The sequence below is a fragment of the Amblyomma americanum genome, chromosome 6 (assembly GCF_052857255.1).
Source record: "Amblyomma americanum isolate KBUSLIRL-KWMA chromosome 6, ASM5285725v1, whole genome shotgun sequence".
Classification (NCBI taxonomy): Eukaryota; Metazoa; Arthropoda; class Arachnida; order Ixodida; family Ixodidae; genus Amblyomma; species Amblyomma americanum.
The window spans coordinates 198,880,847-198,903,804 of NC_135502.1; the positions used below are offsets into that span (position 1 = coordinate 198,880,847).

At 46.3% G+C, this 22,958-nt stretch overlaps 1 protein-coding gene and 1 pseudogene across 1 annotated transcript in view; one reads left to right on the top strand and one right to left on the bottom strand.

Annotated features, from left to right (window-relative positions):
• Positions 1-22,958, bottom strand: part of LOC144095163 (calcium-activated chloride channel regulator 4-like) — a 601,494-nt gene that overhangs the window by 193,914 nt on the left and 384,622 nt on the right. The window lies entirely within an intron of this gene.
• LOC144094437 (uncharacterized) lies at positions 14,656-16,249 on the top strand (annotated as a pseudogene).

The following is a 22,958-nucleotide window of genomic DNA, read 5'->3' on the forward strand; positions in this document are numbered from 1 at the left end:
ACCGGCAGCTGTCGACTGTACACTTTATTATTTAGTTGGCTTTTTATGCCAGAAGTACTATAAGAGTACATTGTGTACGAAGTGCCGTGAAGGATTATTGGAAGACAGTGCCCTTCATCAACAGCCGGAAAGCAGCAGCCTCGTTCTGTGTAAAACTAGATTGTTTATGTCCCGGTGTTTAACGTCCCAAAGTGGCACAAGGTATGAGGGACGCCGTAGTGAAGGGCTCCGGGAATTTCGATCCCCTGGGGTTCCTTAACGTTCACTGACATTGCACAGTACACGGACCTCTGGAAGTTTGTCTCCGTCGAAATTCAACCGCCGCGGCCAGGATCGATCCCGCGCCTTTCAAGCCAGTAACCGAGCGCCATAACCACTGAGCCACCGTGGTGGCTCATGAAGAACTAGAGGCCTCATGCCCCCAAAGTGAAGTCCGTTTCACCTGCTCCATGCTACTGAGATGGAACTTCAGAAACATGCCGCTCTGAGAAATGCCTATGAATTGACGCTGGACAACATGCTTGACAACTACAAGTTTCAGTTCTCCTGTTCAGACCATAAAGAGGAAGTTATGGCAGCCATTCTACACAATTACGTAGCAATGAGGATGAGGCAATTTTGCGAACGCCAGAAAGCTGATGCGAAAAATAATACACAGGAGCTGTGTAAGCTGTCCAAGCTTCAGTAGGTGAAAATTTGGCTCCTGTTTGCTATTTAAACGGCGGGAGTCATGAATACCTTGATGTGCGTGAAATATGCGCTCGTGTCCCTTTTTGTTTATGCATCAAAACATTTTGTTCTAAAATATGTATTCACCGCCAGTTCTTTGTACATGTCAAAAAAATGGCAAGCCGCAAAGCACCTTGGTGGTTTTAGTGCTTATGTTTTTTTAGGTGTCCTGAATTTATGTGATTAAATGCGTGGCCTTTTTAAAAAAAACCAGGCGAAGGGAACTCTTTCCCACTGCCTTATCGTGTACCTGCAAGCCTCTGCAGTTTACCTGTACACGCAATCCTTGTTCTTGCGTTGTGCACGGTTTTGCCTTCACGTCTCGCTAAGGCAGGCGCGCTGTAGTACCGCGTCCAGTGTTACTAAACGCATATTGCTGCGGTAAATAATGCCAAGAGACATTGCGCTCGACACGTGTCGTGTGTTCTTATTGGCAGCGACGAGCGCGAACGCTGCGAGGTGCAGGGCATGCCGAAACTCCTGGAACATAAGCGTTATTCATTGCAAACAATTTTCAGAATCAGCCTTACCCAACATTCGTGTCTATTGCAAATTGGGTACTGAATATGCGCGTTATTATAAATTTTTTTCGCGTCCATATCTGCTTTCATTCAGCGTCTACGTTAGAAAACTGAGGATGGATGGATTGATGGATAGATGGATGGATACAGCTGAACCCTTTAAATCGGGCGGTGGCTCAAGCCACCTAGCCATGAATTATGAGATTTTACTATTATCTTGATTTTAGCTACCGATCAGATAACCTTCGCTTGGTCACTTCTACCCGCCTAAAATCTACTTTCCCTTCACTGTCCTTAAACCCCAATGCCTTGGATAAATCAGCCCCGCAGCTCTCCATTCTAGGCTGAAGCCCTTTACAGAAAAGTGTCAAGTGTTTAGCCGTTTCCTCCTGCTCTCCGCACGCAACGCACAACTTGTCTATCTCGTGGTACCTGACTCTGTATTTCTTAGTCCGCTAAACTCCCGTCCTTGCCTCAAACAACAAAGAGCTTCCCATACAGTTATCATAGATATTTTCATTGACAATTTCCAGTGTAAATATTCTGTATGTCTCCAGTGCCGATTTCGTCAGCATCCTTGTTTTCCACAGAGCTCTCTCTATTTCTTTAACGTTTTTCTTAACCGATAATTGCTGATTTGCCCCCCTACTGCTGTCCAGATATTTGCTTGTCAATTTTCTAGTTCGCTTTCTCCATTTAGTGTCAACATTCGTTATGTACAGGTATCTGAAAACTTGCCTAGCCCACTGCTTTTCCCCCATTTTTATCAATCGCTCCTCAAATGCTACATTACTGCCAGCTTCTCTGCTCTCGAACGACGGCCATCCCATATCACCTTGTACCCCATGATTTGGTGTATTGCCATCTGCTCCAACAGCTAGCCTCCCTACGCCGCGTTGTTTGATTTCTTACCTTGCTTGAACATCTGGCCTCATACACAGGACCGAATTACCGAAGGTCAGGCTAGGGACCATCACCCCTTTCCAGATCCCTCTTACCACCTCATACCTATTGTAATTCCACAGTGCCCTATTTTTCATGACAGCTGCATTCCTACTAGCTTTATTCATTACATATTTTTCATGCTCTGTCAGATACTCAACACTGTTATTGATCCACACCCCAAGATACTTGTACTCATGCACTACGTTTATCACGAACTCCTGTATTCTATGCTCGCCGCCCTCTTCATTAAATGTCATGACTGCAGATTTTTCCTTACTATACTTGAAGCCTAATCTTTCTCCCTCTGTACTGCATATGTCTAACAACTTCTGCAGGTCTTCCTTGTTGTCAGCCATTATCACTATATCATCGGCGTATATTAGTCCAGGTTATGACTGTTTAATCCATTCTTCTTGCTTGAAAAAAGAAAAGTTGAAGCCTAGTCCGCTCCTGTCTAGCTTGGTCTCCAACCCTTGCAGGTACAATATGAACAACAAAGGAGACAGAGGACATCCTCAATAAGCCCCCGCTGTATCTCTACAGGCTCTGATACACCTTTTCTCATTTTATAAACACTCTGGTACCTTTATATATATCTTTTAAAAGATTAATTACTCCATTTTCTACATTCAATGTACCCAGTATGTCCCACAGATACTCTTGAATAACCTTGTCATAGGCTCCCTTAATATCCAGAAATGCTAGCCATAGGGGCCTGTGTTCCTTTTCAGCAATGTCTATACACTGCGTCAATGAAAACAGATTGTCCTCCAACCTCCTTTGTTTCTGGAACCCATTTTGTAGCTCCCCTAGCACCCCTCGTTCTCCACCCAAGCCTGCAATCTGTCCTTTATAATCTGTATCACCACCCTGTACACCACAGATGTCACTGTTATGGGACGGTAGTTACTTACGTCGGCTTTGTCCCCCTTTCCCTTATATATCAAGTTCATTCTACTTAACCGTCATACATCGGGGACTTTCCCATTCACTATCATTTTATTCACTACCTGTATTAATGTTTGCTTGGATTTTGGTCCTTGCTTCTTTATTAACATAACCTGAATACCATCTGGGCCTGTCGATGTGCCACTAAGAACCACGTTCTCTGCCCGTTCCCTCTCTGTTTGCTCAAGTGAAGCAACCAGTCTATTCTCCTTCGATAAAGTATGTGCAACATTTCTTAGTTCGTGTTTTTCTGTCATCCTTGTTCCTATGTGTTTTATCCATTTTAGTCGAGTACCCTGATCTGTAACAATAAACCTTTGTTCTAGCCTAGCCTCATTACTCATTGCATTTGGATGCTCCCAGAATTTTTGAGCGGCTTTTCAGTCCTTTTTATTCAATTTTGACATCCATTGGGCACCCTTTCTTCTAATTTTCTCATTATTCAAATAGGATGGTTCTCTTCTACACTTAGTGAAGGTATCCCATTTCCTGTCTACTTCAACGTCTGGTTCCCCTATCTTCTTGGAATATCTGTGTTCCCTGGACGCTTCCTGACGTTTCTCTATCGCCGTCTTGACCTCCTCATCCCACCAATTCTTGGGTTTGACTTTTTACATTTAGCTTTACTCGCACCTTAGCTAGCTCTAGCTCCAGTAATCGAGTTAATCTGGTATAAGTTCATTCCATTTCACTATCCTCAAAAATTACTTTCTCAAATTGTTTGACTGCTGCTTCTAATTGCTTTTCTGAGTAAAAATTCCTCTTTGATTGTTCATCTCGCTTCAGTCCTACATTGGCTTCTCTTCTGAAATTAAACTTGATACGCTTGAGGTCACTGCCTAGACTTCTGGAACCATGTTCTTCAATGCTCATTACCTCTAATCTATTATACATTCTGCGTGACATTAGTGTATAATCTATCGTCGAGAATGGACTCCCTGCCTCCCATGTTATGAGCCCTTCACACTTCTTGGTACTCTTGCATACAACTAAATCATGCCTGTCAAACATGTCCTGCAGCATGCTTCCTGTCGAATCTGTGTACCCATCCAGGTCTTCTATACGTGCGTTCATGTCGCCTAATATAATTATCTCTACCTGTTCTCCTAGCTCATCAATGTCGCTTGCAATACATTCTAACATTTTCCGGTTTTCCTCTTTGGCATTACCTCCTGTTCACAGGTATACAAAGCCAAGGAGTGTTTGCTCCCCTGCCACTTTTCCTTTTAGCCATAGATGTTCCTTGCATCCCAGATTAACCCTTTGAAAATTCTTACATTTATGAAATAATGCCCCAATTCCACCCGCCCTTTCTGCTGCCCTCTGCTCTATTGCAATATTCCCATGCGCAGTCTTGGTTACAGGGTGGTTGCTCCGCGTGTCTAAGATGCGTTTCCACTAAACCATATACCATAAATTCCTCCCGCATAAACTGTTCTTCTATTTCCTCCCATTTGAGTCTATTCCTGCCACTTTGCATGTTAATGAAACATATATCTGAATTAACTTGGCCCTGTCGCTTGTGTCTATTTCTTCTTCTATGGTTCCATCATCCCTTTGATCTTGGTTCTTCCTTCTCTTCACTGGTTCCCTCAGAGGTTCTTGTATTTCCTCCCATTTGAGTCTATTCCTGCCACTTTGCATGTTAATGAAACATATATCTGAATTAACTTGGCCCTGTCGCTTGTGTCTATTTCTTCTTCTATTGTTCCATCATCCCTTTGATCTTGGTTCTTCCTTCTCTACACTGGTTCCCTCAGAGGTTCTTGTATTTCCTCCCATTTGAGTCTATTCCTGCCACTTTGCATGTTAATGAAACATATATCTGAATTAACTTGGCCCTGTCGCTTGTGTCTATTTCTTCTTCTATTGTTCCATCATCCCTTTGATCTTGGTTCTTCCTTCTCTACACTAGTTCCCTCAGAGGTTCTTGTATTTCCTCCCATTTGAGTCTATTCCTGCCACTTTGCATGTTAATGAAACATATATCTGAATTAACTTGGCCCTGTCGCTTCTGTCTATTTCTTCTTCTATGGTTCCATCATTCCTTTGATCTTGGTTCTTTCTTCTCTACACTGGTTCCCTCAGAGGTTCTTGTATTTCCTCCCATTTGAGTCTATTCCTGCCACTTTGCATGTTAATGAAACATATATCTGAATTAACTTGGCCCTGTCGCTTGTGTCTATTTCTTCTTCTATGGTTCCATCATCCCTTTGATCTTGGTTCTTCCTTCTCTTCACTGGTTCCCTCAGAGGTTCTTGTATTTCCTCCCATTTGAGTCTATTCCTGCCACTTTGCATGTTAATGAAACATATATCTGAATTACCTTGGCCCTGTCGCTTGTGTCTATTTCTTCTTCTATTGTTCCATCATCCCTTTGATCTTGGTTCTTCCTTCTCTACACTGGTTCCCTCAGAGGTTCTTGTATTTCCTCCCATTTGAGTCTATTCCTGCCACTTTGCATGTTAATGAAACATATATCTGAATTAACTTGGCCCTGTTGCTTCTATTTCTTCTTCTATGGTTCCATCATCCCTTTGATCTTGGTTCTTTCTTCTCTACGCTGGTTCCCTCAGAGGTTCTTGTATTTCCTCCCATTTGAGTCTATTCCTGCCACTTTGCATGTTAATGAAACATATATCTGAATTAACTTGGCCCTGTCGCTTGTGTCTATTTCTTCTTCTATTGTTCCATCATCCCTTTGATCTTGGTTCTTCCTTCTCTACACTGGTTCCCTCAGAGGTTCTTGTATTTCCTCCCATTTGAGTCTATTCCTGCCACTTTGCATGTTAATGAAACATATATCTGAATTAACTTGGCCCTGTCGCTTCTGTCTATTTCTTCTTCTATGGTTCCATCATCCCTTTGATCTTGGTTCTTTCTTCTCTACACTGGTTCCCTCAGAGCTCTGGGTGCCCCCAAAAAAGCTTTTGCCTGGTGACCTATCATACTACCCACCCTATTGCTAGTGGCTCCACCGTAGTGAATGCCATCCTGTGCAAAAGGGAGGGGCCTGACCCCGTAGACTTCCCTCTTAACTTCCATTGCCCCCTATCTTTGTCGTGGACTCATTAACCTAATTACTCAGTTAGCCTCAACGATCCTCCTTTCCGTTTCGCTAGCCTGCCTCTGGGCCTCTCGGATTGCGTGTAGCGCCGTCTGTCGAGGACAGCGCGATGTATGGACAATTTTTGCCGCCTGCGCAGCCTGGCGCAGCCTTCGTCCGGCCACCTAGCTTGTTCTTCCACCGTGCCTCGAACCGAGTAGCAGAGGGGGGAGCGCGACCAGGCAGTGCGCACCGTTCGGACTGGGTGTTCACCTTTCTGCGCTTCCGCTGGTATTTTTATGCGTTTGGGTCTCTGTGCTGTAACCAAACGGAAATGCGTATTTTACACGCTACTTTTACCGTCATCCCGGAATTGCGCCAAACATTCCATAACACAATTCTCCTTTATGACAGAGGAAATTACGAATAAATTAATAATCACTTGATGGCGTCCTTTTCGAAATTTGATACAGGTTTCCATGATAAATCAATTCAGGAAAACTGGCTCACTTTCAAAAATAAATTGACAGAATTCACAGCGAAGTTTATTTTCACCATTACATTTCGTGCCAGTCACAACAAACCGTGGTTTTTAAAGCTCTTGAAAATACTCGAAAACAAAAAGAAGAGACGTTTCCGTGCCGCAAAACGCAACCTTAGTATACGCGCCTGGAACAAAAATATCACGCAGTCGAGTCAACGTACCTGCAGTCTATTCGTAATGCTGAACGCGCATTTTTCCAAACTGACCAACCCAAGATCCTAACAAATAAGCCGAGGAAGTTCTGGAAATTACTGAATCCTCAACAGGTGCCGGTCATCACACTTGCTAACCCACTGGGGGGGGGGGGGGGGGGGGGGGGGATGATCGGTGGCATTGAATGCGCAAATATTTTTAACACCGCTTTCTCATCCGTCTTCAAACACAAAACTGATGTGCCACTATCTACCGCAGCTGCCAACGTGAGTTTTCATATGCCTTCAACGCTGTTTACTGATCACAGGATTTTGTGTAATATTGAAAACATCAAGATGTCATCATCAGTGGGTGCTGATGAAATCACCCCCAAGTTCCTCAAAAATACTCGCATGCTCCCGCAGCGTATCTATGAAAACTGTTTGCACAATCACTTTTTACAGGTAGCACAGCAAGCGATTGGAAGGTAGGGAAGGTTGTTCCGTTCTTAGAATCAGGTAACAAAGATTCACCCCTTAATTACCGCCCCATCTCTTTAAAAAGTGTCCCATGCTTAACCATGGAACATGTAATTTATTCTCACGTAATGACCTGTCTTCACTCTTAATTTTTCATCCTACTGAACATGGCTTCCGTAAGAACCTATCCTGCTATACACAACTGGCTATTTTCATCCATGACTTGCATGTGAACCTTGACTGTAACCTTCAAACCTTCGCATTATTCCTGGACTTCGCGAAAGCATTTGACGAAGTACCTCATAAACGCTTCCTACTAAAACTTTCCTCGTTAAACCTTCATCATAACATGTTACAGTGGATAAGTAAATTCGTGGCTAACCGCACCCAGTTTGTTTACGTTAATAATCGCGCCTCTAGTTTTGTTCCTGTAACATCAGGTGTCCCGCAAAGATCATTCCTTGGTCCGCAATTATTTTTAATATGCATTAATGAGGTACCTACGCATGTCTCTTGTAACGTCCGTATTTTTGTCGATGACTGTAACATCTATCGCACAATCAATAACGAATCTGTTTAATTCGCCCCTAAAAATGACGTAGTCAGTGTACAGGACTAGCGTAATTAATGGCTCATGGAACTAAACCCCAAGAAATGAAAACTCGTGTCACATCCCCGAGAACGTAATCCTCTCCTCTTCTCGTATAAAATCTCGCACGTCACGGTAGAACTCGCTCAGATTTATAAATACCTTGGCTTAACATTGTCCAATGATCTAACCTGGAACAAGCATGTCACCAAAGTCATCATCCGCTAACAGATGCCTTGGATTCTTAAAACGACATCTACGTCACGCGCCAGAAAAAACAAAATTACTTGCCTACAGAACTCAGTGTAGTGAAATTTTTAACGTTGAAAGGAAGTTCGATATCTACCGTCGTGATAAAGAAAGCCGGCACGGTAGTGGAACACTAATAGACCCCTTGCAAAAATACGTCACCTGCCGGTGAATTTAGGTTCGAAGAGCACGCTGGGAAGACATTCGCCATCTTAGGGGAAGCCGCCTCCCCGCCTCTCCGCCGCAGCCTGACTGCCCTTGTCCCGTTGGCGTGGGCATGCGCCACTTGCCAAGCTGCGATTTTGGTGCTATAGTGCTGAGCCACCGTTGGTACAGAGGAATATCGTGTGTCCGGTGCGTTTATGGGAGAGCGACTTGACCACGTTGCCGCCGCTTCGGAGGTGTTGCAAATGGGTTGCAAGCCCCAAGGGTAGCGTTGGCCTGGCGGCCTGGGGCACAGATGGAAACATCCGAAGGTCCCGGCAAAGGATGAGTCGACTGGCAACAGAACAACTTGTTTATTCTGGCATCGCAAAAGAGCAGCCGGTCAGGGCGACCACGTTACTCGAAGGAAGGAATCGAAGTCTCTCTCGGCGTCCGGCGCAGCTGTCTTTTTATACCCTCGGAGTCGAGGGCAAGAAGGAACGGCTTGGGATGAGTCGCACAAGACGGCGACGCACGGACATGTCCAGACGTGACGGGCGCGTCCGCCGGGCCGGCGCCGGTCAGACCTCCTCGCCTCCCAGTTGGGGAGCTCCTCACCCCGGCTGCCGCGCTTTGACAAGCGTGGGCACCAACATGCACACACACACACACGCACGCACGACGACACGTGGCACTGAAACCTGCCTGGACGCGCTTGGCGGGAGGCGTTGCGGCCGCGATGAACGAAGCGCGGCGTCCGTTGCATCCGCGCCGGCTATACCGCGCCAACCGCGCGTCGTAGGCGAGACGTAACAGACCGCCCCGCCGGGAGAAGGAGATCCCGATGGTCAGGGGACTGCATCCGCTGTCCAGAGGGATGTCGCTCGATGATGCTCGTAATCGAAACCGATCGTCCCTCGACGTTGCTTGAGCGCAGCGCACAGAGAAGGCCTCGTTCACATGTTCAGGATCACACAGGACACTGCAAAGTGACTTCGGGAGAGTTGCCATTTTTGTGCTCGTTCCCAGCAAGCGTTAGAACTACGCCGAAACGCAACCGCTCAGTCAGCAAGCACGAGACAACCCTCACTAAGCTCTGCCAGGCTCTTTCCCCTTTTATACTACTGCCTAGTTCCTTACAGTAGTCAAGCAGCACTCAGAACGCGTCCACAAATTGGAAAATTGCACTAGAAAGCACATAATCACTTAGAAACACTGAACAAAAGCAATATGTTAAAAATCCTGCCTCCGGAAGAAAACATCAGTAACAAACAACTTTGAGGCGGATTCCTACGTTAGGGGCTTCGACTTAAGCCATCGGCGTTACCGTTGAGACTCCCCTTTTTGCAACGCACCTCAAAGGAATATTGTTGCAAAGCGAGGCTCCAGCGCAGGAGGCGGCCATTTTTGGGAGAGATGTTCTGCAGCCATTGGAGAGGGCAGTGATCCGTCTCAATGATAAACCTCGAGCCGGCTAGGTAGCATGACAATTTCTGAACGGCCCACACGAGACACGCACACTCTTTCTCGGTGGCGCTGTACGCCTGCTCACGACAGGTCAGCTTACGACTAGCATACAGGACGGGGTGTTCCACTTCTCCATTGTCCCTTTGGCACAGTACAACGCCCATGCCTCGCTCACTAGCATCGCACTGAACAACGAACCCTTTTGTGTAGTCTGGCGATCGTAGCACAGGCTGGCTTGTTAGGGCGCTCTTTAGGGCGCTAAAAGCTCTTTCCTTTGTCTCGCTCCAGACGACTGTTTGGGGCTCTGTTTTTCTTAGAGCATCCGTCAGGGGAGCCGCGATATCGGAGTACCTGGGGATGTACCTCTGATAGTAGCCGGCGACACCTAAGAACGACCGAATATCGGTCTTCGTGCGCGGTTGCGGGAAGTCTCGCACAGCGGCCACCTTTATTTCAGAGGGGCGGCGACGACCCTGTCCAATCACGTGACCGAGGTAGACAACCTCGGCCTGTGCTAATTGGCACTTGGGAGCCTTGACTGTCAAGCCCGCTTCGCGCAGGCGGGTTAGCACTGCCCGCAAGTGTGCCATATGCTCAGACCAGGATGCGGAGAATATCGCTACGTCGTCTAAATACGGTAAAGCAAATTCTTCCTGTCCCCGCAACACTTTGTCCATGAGGCTTGAAAAGCAGTATGGCGCGTTCTTCAAACCAAAACTCAAAACTTTAGGACGGAATGTTCCCATTGGTGAAATGAACGCCGCATACCTACTAGCCTCTTCTGTAAGTGGAACCTCCCAATAACCCCTGACAAGATCTAGGGTGGAAATAAACTGAGCGCTACTAACTTTCTCAAGGCGCTCCTCGATGTTAGGGATCGGATAAATTTGATCCTTAGTGATGGAATTAAGCCTGCGGTAGTCGACGCAAGGACGAGGTTCCTTGCCCGGTACCTCAACTAAAATCAAAGGGGAGGTATAATCACTCTCACCCGCCTCAATAACACCGAGCTGTAGCATTTTCTTTACCTCAGCCTCCATAATATCGCGCTGGCGGGGTGACACCCGGTACGCCTTGGATCGTACTGGCTCTGGGGAGGTAAGTTCTATATCATGAGTAAGGACAGAAGTCCTACCAGGCCTCTCAGAGAACTGACCTTGAAACTCTTGTAAGAGTTGGTGTAGTTCGGTTTTCTGCTCAGCTGACAGCGGTGCTTTAATGATTAAGTCACTAATGACCTGATCAGTGTCTTCCCTGTTCGTCACTGAGCCTAGTCCCGGAAGCTCGACCGGAAGCTCTTCTAACTTGCCCGTGTCGGGCATTTCCTCTCCAGTACCTGGTGCCTTCAACGCTACAGGCTCAATTTTATCCAGTTCTGACGTGCTAGGAATATCAGCTTGCTGCGCCTCCGACCCTTTTTCATTGTTCGACAACGTCGGCCCCGCAACTACCGCCTTTGCAGCGAGCTCCCGAACTCTCGATCTGGTTAAGGCCTGAACGCTAGCCTCACCAAACAAAAGCCCCTTCTCGCGCAGGAGGTGATCGGACCTGTTCGAAAATAGGTACGGGTACTGGGGGGGGGGGGGGGGGGGGCAGCATAGATGACACTACGGCCTCCGTCTCAAGTGCTCCGAAAGGTCCTTCAATAAGCACTTTTGCTACGGGCAGACACACACTATGAGCTTCCACGGCTTGCTTGATCCATGCGCACTCGCCCGTGAACATATCGGGTTCTACGTAAGAGGGGTGAACTACATCCATTGTAGCTGCGGAATCACGAAGCACTCGGCACTCTTTCCCGTTCACGAGGAAGTCTCGCATGTAAGGCTCGAGAAGCTTCATGTTCTCGTCAGTGCTACATAATGACAAACACACGACTTCTCTTTTTGTTTCTGGACACTGCGCCGAAAAGTGACCCGGCTTCTGGCACGTATAACACACGCACGCTTGCCTCCTCTCGAACCGCTTTCTGCGTTCGGCTTCGGCTGCCGCCGTCTCCTTACGTTCGGTCGGACTGCTTTCACTCGCATCCGCACTACGTGTGTCCCCCCTTGCTCTCATGGGTGTGAACTTCGGCCTCTCAGACTTGGAGCCAAATTCACCCTTTTGACCGTCCTTAGCTCCGCGAGCCCGACGCGTCACAAACTCCTCGGCTAGCTCGGCGGCTTTAGCCACTGTACTAACGTCTGGCCTATCCAAGACCCAGTACCGCACGTTCTCAGGTAACCGACTGTAAAACTGTTCCAGCCCGAAACACTGCAGAATTTTCTCGTGGTCACCAAACGCTTTCTCTTCTTTGAGCCACTCCTGCATGTTTGACATAAGCCTGTAGGCAAACTCTGTATATGACTCGCTTCTGCCTTTTTCATTTTCCCGAAACTTCCGACGGAACGCCTCCGCTGACAGCCTGTACTTTTTTAGCAGACTCGATTTCACTTGGTCGAAATCCTCTGCCTCCTCTCTCTTCAAGCGAGCGACTACGTCGGCCGCCTCGCCGGGTAACAAAGTGAGCAAGCGCTGTGGCCACGTTTCCCGAGAGAACCCCTGCTTCTCGCACGTTCGCTCAAAGTTAACCAGGAACAAACCAATGTCCTCTCCAAGCTTAAACGGCCGCATCAGGTCAGTCATTTTGAACGATACACGTTCTCCTGCACCGTGTGCCTGACTTCCATTACGAGCGCGTTCCATCTCTACCTCGAGACGCTTCATTTCTAAAGCGTGGTCGCGCTCTTCTTTCTCTTTTTGCTCTTTACGTTCGCGCTCCTCTTTTTGCTCTTTACGTTCGCGCTCGTCTTTCTCTTTTTGTTCTTTACGTTCGCGCTCGTCTTTCTCTTTTTGTTCTTTACGTTCGCGCTCGTCTTTCTCTTTTTGTTCTTTACGTTCGCGCTCGTCTTTCTCTTTTTGCTCCCTCTCCTCAATGATCTCAAGGCATTCCGACAGCTCGTCATCCTCAGCCTCCAACTCAAGAATAGCCCTTAGCAGTTCTGGTTTTCTGAGTTTGTCTGACACATCCAGACCCAACTCTCTTGCAAGCTCCAGCAATTTCGGTTTGCGCAACGACTTGAAATCCATGGCTGCTCCGAATGCTGCTTTCTCTACTGCCTACTATTGTCTTGCCGCAAACTAACCCGGCAGCAACGACAACACAATTACCAGCTCTGTTTCTGACACTAACAAAAGCCTGGCAAAACTCAGAAGAAGAAAGTCCCGCACTCACCAAACCTCGCAGCCAAGAATTCAGTGCAGTCGTTCCGCTGCAGGCAACCAGTCATCACACAGGGCTCGTTGCACTGCTCCCGGATGGTCGTTGTGCTGCTAAGCATACAGTTGACCGCATATCTTCGCTGCTGGCCTCCGTTGTCGGGATCTCACCGCTGGCAACCAGTTGTTGCAAATGGGTTGCAAGCCCCAAGGGTAGCGTTGGCCTGGCGGCCTGGGGCACAGATGGAAACATCCGAAGGTCCCGGCAAAGGATGAGTCGACTGGCAACAGAACAACTTGTTTATTCTGGCATCGCAAAAGAGCAGCCGGTCAGGGCGACCACGTTACTCGAAGGAAGGAATCGAAGTCTCTCTCGGCGTAGTAGTAGTAGTAAGTGGATGTAAAGGGAAGAGGAAAGGAAAATGCACGGGCCTGCGACTGGTGTTAAAACACCACCACCACTGCCGGCGTGCAGATAGAGAGAAGGATAGGTAGGGTTTCAGAGGAAGAAGGAAGAACGCGCGCGCAGGGGCGCGCCTCTCTCTCGGCGTCCGGCGTCCGGCGCAGCTGTCTTTTTATACCCTCGGAGTCGAGGGCAAGAAGGAACGGCTTGGGATGAGTCGCACAAGACGGCGACGCACGGACATGTCCAGACGTGACGGGCGCGTCCGCCGGGCCGGCGCCGGTCAGACCTCCTCGCCTCCCAGTTGGGGAGCTCCTCTCCCCGGCTGCCGCGCTTTGACAAGCGTGGGCACCAACATGCACACACACATACACGCACGCACGACGACACGTGGCACTGAAACCTGCCTGGACGCGCTTGGCGGGAGGCGTTGCGGCCGCGATGAACGAAGCCGCGGCGTCCGTTGCATCCGCGCCGGCTATACCGCGCGTCGTAGGCGAGACGTAACAGAGGGCACACATCGATGCATACGTGTCGCGGTTGACAGCGACCACGAAATGTCAGCGGAAAGCATACAAGCTCGTCACCGAAAGCTACGTCGTCACGTCATCTGTGTTAGCGAATTATTCCTGCGCAACGTAAGTAGCCATACTTCGTTTGGGCGCTTAAATGTTGTTAAACCGAACTGATTAGGCGCAAGTGAAGCAACGGCGAAATGCTGCGCCTGTCGGCGCCCGATGTAATGTGCTCGCTTTGTTTTACGCTGCCGGGTCGACGTGTAGGTCAGCGCCATTAAACTCATTTGCTTACTTTTATTTGTACGCGCTGCTTCGAAAGATGGAATTAAAGACACGTGCAATAAAGAACGCACGTTAGAATATTGTGTTGACATCTCGTGCGTGCTCGTATTCGTGCTATCCTGTTTTGTGCATGTGTTCGCGTCGCGCAGAGTGGCTTCGCAGTATTCCTTTTACTTCGTAGACAAGTCCTACTACTGCAGAGCGTTGCAACACCCAGATAGTTATTCATTATAAAGTAAGACGGCGGTACTATTTCAGGTTTGCATACATTGCAGTACACGGGATAAAGCAACCCGACAAGACGAGGACGAAGTGAAAGTGTTACGAAGTGCAGTGTCGCTTCTTCGTTTTCATCCTGCTATGCTGTTTTCTCCCCTTAATGACCCTTGGGGACGAGACTGCAGTAGTCATGCCACAACTGCTGATTCCAGTACTTTTGTCTTTATTTCAGCGACAACATGGTATTTGTGAAGGTCAGCTGCCACAGAAGCCACCATATGTAGTTTCAGTGACCTTTTCTCTGCAAGGTGACGTGCTTGGCGGACAATGTGAATGTGCTGCTGGAAAGTATGTGTGTAGCCACTTACAAGCAGTGCTAAGGATTGTCGTGCTGCTTCAGGAAAAAGGATTCTCTGAGGCACCAGCTCATATGTCATCCACTGACTTGCCTCAGCGGTGGCGAGTGCCAAAAACAAATCCATTACGAGGAACCAGTGTCCAAAAAATTGACTGGCGAAAAGTTGCAGAAGGCGGGCAAGCTGTTCCCCGCAGCTCAAAGGTATACAGCAGTCATGCTGCAAGTGAGCCAATGGAGCAGCAAGAAGATTGCATAAAAGCATTTGCTGATGCCTTGAACACATCGAGTGGAATGCCACATTTTGCTAGGTGCTTCAAGCTGCCGACTGCACTGAAGTGGTCGAAACCAGATACGGCAAGCGGATAAAAGGTTGTCTGCTGTGCTACCAACAGTCGCTTGTGCCGCATGGGTTTTCTGTGCTTATGTCAGACAACCTAAGAAGCAGGCAGCCACAGCTGCGGGAGACACCTGAACCCTTTGTGTGCTTCAGTGGCCTGACACGTTGGCAGGTTGCTTACCCAGTGGATGGAGCTACTGCCGCAGTGCTTAAGGTATTTGCATCACTCTTATGTTTACTTCATTTCAGTAAAGTTTTTATGTCTGTTACAAGCCACGAACTGTTTAAGACATGTGGCCTATAACGTTGATTGTGGCACGTACTATGTGTGCAACACAAGCTAAATCATTGTTTTTGTTCACCTTTTAGGGAATAGTTGTTAGACCTGCTGAAGCCCAACAACTGGAGAGGGCCTCCATAAAGCAAAGGAACAGCACAGCTTAGTTTCAAGCCCACAGCCATCTATTGACGGCGTCCCACTTTGGCGTAGTCATGAGCCGCAAAAAATGGACGGAGAAAGGGCTAGCAAACCTAACAGCTATGAAGGACCTTTCCCGTGTGAGAGCTATCAGGTATGTGTATTTGCTACTGACACAGATACATATCGGAAAAAGAACAGATTCCTAACGTGACTCCCCTTTTTTTCAGATACGGAATTGCAACTGAAAGTCATGCAATCCTGCGATATAAGGACACCATGATTGCTGCAGGTCATCCTGTTGAAATCATTAACTGTGGAATCTTCGTGAACCCCACAAAACCATGGCTGGGTGCATCACCAGATGCAATCGCCTTTGACCCCTGTGAGCCCTTCCCGTGGGGTACCGTGGAAGTTAAGTGCCCCTATTCTCTGAAGGATGCTACAAAAGAAGGCCATCTGTCGCAAGACTTTTTCGTCGACTTTGACGAGAACTGCCTGCCAACACTCAAGAAGGACCATGAACACTATATGCAGGTGCTCGGCAAGATGGGTGTTACCCTGACGCAGTGGGCAGACTTTGTAGTGTAAGGGCCGCACTTCCTCATTGTCCAGAGGTTGCGTTTCTATGAAGATGAATGTAGCAACATGGAAGCCGTATTGAGCAGCTTCTATTTCAACACACTGTTGCCTTTTATGGTGAAGGAGCTCAAGGACTGAATGAAACGTAAGGATTGATTCAGCAGACCACAATAGTTGAAAAATGTTTCTATTCGGATTTTAGAATTAAAGGGCTTTGCATGTTATTGAGCACTGCACAGACTGACCATATCTAGTTAAATAGCGGGCCAAGAGACAGCGGTATGGGGCGGTCAAAGATGTGATAGAACTTGATGCGTTATATTCGTTGCTCTACATGGATTCGACAAGACGCGATATCTCGCGTTTCCTGCACGTCTTCTTTTTCAAACTAGTCCTGTCTGAGAAATGGTGGAATATTGAGGCCACTTTTTTTTCTTCAAGCAGGTCCCTGATTTTGAAACCCTTGTCAGCCATGACAGTGTCTCCAGAAGAAAATGTCTCCTTTAGAAATCCACTTCGAATCACAATTTCTCTGTCGGAGAGTGACCCCATGAAAAGTTCTGAAGCGAAAGTCAGCAGACCATCTGGTGATACACCAGCAAGTGCCTTGAAAGTGTTGACTGATTTATAATTTGAATATGTACCTAACTACATTACAAGACAGCTAGGTAACTCGCGCCTGATCTCTGTGGCATCAATAATCACTCTTGTGGAGAGGTAGAGCTCGCGGAACACAGCAGGCATATTGCGGTTGATCACACTTCTGGGTGCCCACAAATGTAGTTTTCCTAGCTGGAGATACATAAAGCTCTCCCAACTAGAGGATATCCTCGACACCGTACTAGGTGAGATACTAAAAATGTGGCCAAGGTGCGGGTGAAGGAATCCTGTTCTGAGCTTAACCAGTGTAAGAAATAGCTCTTCCTCTTGTGAAAGCTTGCGAGGTAGACGTCTGGCATCATCATTGGGCAGGCAATGTTTCTTGCTATACACATTACATGCATTTTCGCCTGGTTTTCACAGCCGCAGAAGATTTTGGAAATCCTGGTAGATGAGCAGTCCTGTGTAAAACTGCATGCTGCTATCGTCATTCTTGAATCTGTCTAGTAAGAACACCCTCTGTTGCTGATTTTCATTTACAGCTTCTGCTTCTTGCAGCTGCTGAGTGGTCACTGCAAGCTGTTGCTGCAGATATCCATTATGTGCTGCAAGCTTGGCATTCTTCTGTTTTTCTACTTCGAGGTCACCTTTTAACTTCTGTACAACAGTTCTCAGATTTGTTACATAATTATAGATGTTTTTAAGTTCATCATATTTGGCCTGAAGCTCTGCCTTCATGTCAGTACACACAGAACAATCTTGAAGCTCAAATTGCTTCTCAGTAGGAGAGTCTGGTTGCTCTGCCAAGTCTGCGGGCTGGTAGTCGCAAACTGCAATGTTGGGGCTTACACGAGGCTCTTCATCTTGAGTGCTGCCTTGGTGAGATGTTTCTCCAGACCTTGCAGTGCTTGTGTTGGTTGTTAGTCCTGTTGATGCAGTATGGTAGCCTCTGCTTTGGTGGTCGACGTTTGGTCACTGGTTTCCAAAATGGGAACCGTGACGGAACAGCATTTTCTTTGAGGAAACGTCTTCCACTTGCTACATTGCTGAAGAAGTCATCTAGCTTGAAATGTTTGGTGCATACTTTAGTTGATTGGTAAATTACAAAATTATGACCCGGGTCTCTCTTTATAGCAATAATCCACTTCTTGAGCAGTAGACTGTCTCTGGGAAACTTGTGATAAGACACCTGCAAGAGATGTAATTGGCATTGAGAGCATGATGTGACTGTTTTTTTCCTACTTTCTAGTCTGTTATCTTTCATGTAAAAATGGTTACTCTACTGATCGAGTTGATCAACGTCACAAATAAAATTTTACATAAACTCACCCCCTGTGTTTTTTTATCAGTGAGTGCTTCCATACAAAAATGGTTTCCTGTGCTATATTCTCCAGTGCTTTGGTTTTGGTTTTAAAAACATTCGCTGTATCACTACAAGCGAACCAAATGAAATGAAAAAGCACATGTGTCGTAGTGGTGTTTTGGTCAAAGCACACTGCTGCTGATGGCGAGGTGGCCTGTATTATACTTCGTCCGGCGACCTAATTTATAATCGAGAACGACGCAAACCAGCGTGTTGTGTGATGCTAGTGAGAAACTTCTAAGCTGTGGTCTAAATGTATCGCCAACAGGGAACCTCTTTCTTCTCTCATAAAGCTCCGGGGCACTAAATCATAGGCAATACGAAAGCTCACAGTCTACCATAGCGCATACTCGTGCAGCCAACGAATGCAAAGTGCACGAGTAGGTGTGCGCACTCAGCTTAGATTCGACCGCCTCCACCAACACCGTCGTTCACTCGGCTGCACAAGCACAAAGGAACGACGCATTTCGTCGGCGCATTTTACACCAATTCGCAACGATCTATAAAGCTGGAAGGCTGTCGGTAGTCACCACATCATTTCTTTCTAATAGGTAACGTTCGCCGAAGCGCATACCAGGAGACTTGCATCCACTGCGGACGTACTACTTACAGTACGTACTTAAGTACATACCTTTACGCCATTCGCGTCGCGATATCCGTGTTGATGGCATTGTGGAACACAGCAGGAGTTGACCATCCTGAAGTGCTTCAGATGACGCCAGAATCAGTAGTGCCAGAGCTTAAGGCAGAGCTAGTACGGCGTACCGCGGTAAATCCGTGCGGCGACCGAATCGGGCGTCTTTGCGGTCTTCCCCCAACATGGCGCCGGCGCGCTATGGTTCCGGTGGTCTCCCACAGGTGGCGTATTCTTGCAAGGGGCCCATCGCTGTACCAAGATTAATCTTCTCGTTTTCCATAGACGTGGGCTCTAGCTTGGAAGCTGTATGGGTTGGAATCAATCTCAGAAATAGCAGAATAATACCAGGCGTGTGTTATCGTCCTTCAAACACCAGGGCAACGTTCATCGATGAACTGCATGATGCTATCAGTGGCATCGTGTCTCGTTATCCTGCCTTATCTATATCCTTGTTACGGGACTTTGCCAATATTTCTTGGGAAAGTTTGTATCCAATCATTTTTCCATTCGTGTCTCAAACTCAGAGTTTTCTTGACTTCGGATCATGTTTGCAATTCACTCAGCTTGTCAAACAACCAACATCAAGTCACAGTCCGCTAATACGCTAGATCTAATACTGACGACTCACCCGGATTTGCTTTCTTCTATCACCGATCTTCCCGGCATTAGTGACCATGATTTGCTTCAATTCGATCTAAACATTTTTTTGCCACGCTCGCCAGGAACAGTTAAGCGGATTCGGGACTACAGTAGAGCTATTTTTTACGCTATTATTGAGAACCTTTGTCGATACTGGTTCACGTACGTAAAAGATTTTGAACGGCGTTCTGTGCACAGCAAAACTGGGATTTGTTTGCTGCGCAGGTTCCTGAGCTCGGCAACACATTCATTCCATTAAGATGCATTAGGAGAAACGCTAGAGCCCCGTGGCTTAGTAGAACACTCGCCCGCATTTCTAACAAGAAAAAGCCACTGTTTTGTCTGGCTAAAGCTCGAAACGCGCTTGATCGATGGGATGCCTAATTCTCAGTTTCAAAAGAGTACGCGGATGCAATCCTGGTTGCCAAGGATCACTTCTTTAACAGCACGTTGCCAAACATGTTGATAAACAGTCGTCCAAAGAAGTTCAGGTCCACTGTTAACATGAAAGAACAGAGCAATTCGTCTTCACGATGATTCCGGAGAGCCAGTTACGTCTTACGAGTCTCCTTGTGCGCTGAACACGGTATTCTCGAATGCGTTTTCGTCAGTGTCTGTAGAATATGTTCCTGATGAATTTCCAGATTTCAAAGGTTCTCCGATGTTGCCAGTAATCATTGATCCTGGTGGCATCGCAAAAGTAATTGATTCCTTGAAAATCTAATCGCCTTCAGGGCCTGATAACACAAATTCAAAATTTCTGAAGCAAACAATCGTGCGGTCCTCTATTTTTTGGAAAACATTTTTCAGCGCTCTCTTGCTTGTGTTGAACTACGTACCTTGCAATGGAAGACTGAGGAGGTGGTTCCGTTGTACAAAACAGGTAACTGACACTCAGCTCTAAATTACATTTTTACTTTTTGTTTCGAAGAGAAATATGTTTTTTGTGAGCGTTTTGTTTGTATTCCTGTATTTTTTCTCCGCAAATCTTATAACGTTCTAATTTTCGTTTTAGGAATAGAAATGTTAGTTTCCGCGTGCTGCAAATATGTTGTATTGTATTGTGTTGGACCCGAAACTAGCCCCTGGCTATGGGTCCAGTTATTATTGTACATATTGAATTGTGCTCAGTTTCATTTTCGAATAAAAAAAATATCATTAACAAGCATTCCTTAAAAAATCTTGGAGCACGTGCTGTATTCGTACGTCTTCAACTTCTTGGAAGAGAACTCATTTTTCACACATGGGCAACATAGTTTCAGACGTTAATTTTCCTGCGAAACGCAGTTGCTGGTCTTTACACTTCGTTTGGATGCTATTCTTGACAAACACTACGATATTGATTTCATTTTCCTTGACTTCTCCAAAGCTTTTGATAAGGTTAACCATAAGGTACTGATGTTTAAGCTACCTCTTTTGAATTTAGACCACAAACTTCTTTTTTGGATTGAGTGCTTTCTTACTAACCGCTGTCAATATGTAACAATTGAAGGCTACGATTCAAACCTAACTAAAGTAACATCTGGTGTACCTCAGGGTTCTGTTTTAGGTCCGTTGATTTTCCTCATATTTGTTAATGACCTTCCTAATTATGTGACACCTTCCATTCATCTTTACGGTGACGACTGCGTTGTTTATCGGGAAGTTTGCAACGAAGCTGATATAGAAACTTTAGTCGGACATTGACAGCATTGCAAATTGGTGTAAAATGTGAAAAATGGTGCTTAACACTAACAAATGCAAGTTAATGCGTGTATCACGTCGCTCCACTGCTCGTCTAAAGTATGACCTGAATAACACTGAACTGGAAGCCATCTCATCATATCGGTACTTAGGTCTGCTCATAACCTTAACATTATCGGGACAACCGCACATTGATTCAATAATTTGCAACGCTAACCGCATGCTCGGGTATCTCCTTAGAAATTTCAGCAAGGCCTCAGATTAAATACGTCTTTATAAGACACCTGCACGATCTAAAATAGAATACGCCGCTTCCATATGGGACCCTAAGCAAGCTAACTTATGCCAGTCCCTTGGACTTGTACAGAACAATGCGGCTCGTTTCATTTTAACTAACGCTCATCGCACATCAAGCGTAACAAGTATGAAGAACAGTCTTTCATTAACCTGTTTGTCTCTGCGTAGAAGTTACTTTCGTTTTGTACCTCTTTTTCAACGTATACCATCGATCGACTTTAAGAAAGCAGCTAATTCTAGTACCTGCTTATCGCTCGTCACTAGTTGACCACAAACACAAGGTTGGATATATTCGTTGTAACGCATACACATTCTCGTACTCATCTTTACCACGTATATGCGGCGACTGAGCCACCTCCCGGCTGATATCGCATGCGTCAATAATTATGCCCTTTCCAGAAAAGCTTTATCCGTTTTTATGTTTGTTGATGACGTGGCCTAAGTGTTGTAACAACTTTTCATTTCTATTCCTCAAACGAAGCCATGACGTTTCGAACTTGTTTACAATCCTATTAGGTCATAAAAATGATATGCTTAAGTAGTTGGCTTTGTTTTTTTTTTTCCTACTTTTCCATGTCTGTATTCCTAATGTTTTCGTACTGGTGAAAGAACCAATTTGAGCAGCAGGTTTTGTTATCTACATCATTGCATTCTTAGATGTTTGATGCTAATATGTATGGCTTTTAATGGTTTGTTACTGTTTACTCTAACGTTTTTGCAGTCTGGTTATTAATACTGTTTTTCCTAAATTTTCTACATACAACTTGCTACTCTTCAACCGAGATTCCTCACAAAGGTTCACCGCAAATGTTCACCTCGCTCCTAAACGTTCACCCCACTCCCCTCTGCAATGCTTCGGCGATTGAGAGTATTGTAAATAAATAAAATTAATAAATAAACCACTTGTCTGTTCTAAATTACAATACGCGTCTGCTATTTGGAGCCCTAACCAAAATTATGTAACAAATTTCATAAAATCAGCACAAAATCTAGCCACAAGATCTATATATTCGTTCTATTCGTATAATGTCAGTATATCATCTTTAAAAGCAGAGGCAGGCTTAACACCTTGGCTTGTAGACGTCGTAATACTAGTATGTGCTTGCTTCAGAAATTTTTTTTTCAGCTCACTTCGTCGTCCGCTCTACATCAATCCGCCAGCACGCATTTCCCACCGCATTGGTCATCCCCTTCAAGTGCATCGTCATTCTTTCCACGCTCAGCCACGGACTGGAACAGCCTGCCACACGGCATCGCCGCAATCACCTGTCCATCAACAATTGCGAACTGTTTAGCTGCTATCTTTAACAGCGAATATTTTATGTACCTTACGTGTTTCCTTGTTCATTAAATCTCCTGTATATATGTAACTCACCTCTTATGTAATACCCCCATCTCTGGAGCCTTAAAGGTTATAAAGTGAAGTGAAGAGAGTCTTAATGGAATTCGCATGGCGCTCGGGAGAAAGAACCCCGTGAGCACCGGCGTGCTGTTGGATGCTTCAGTTTGAACGAAATTCTCCTGATTGGCTCTGACAGGCGCATTTCCCATTGGTTACAAAAAGGGTCCCCAGAATGCTGGGCATTGGGATTTAAGGGCGAGATTTGGCGCGAAAGAGGCGGTCGGAG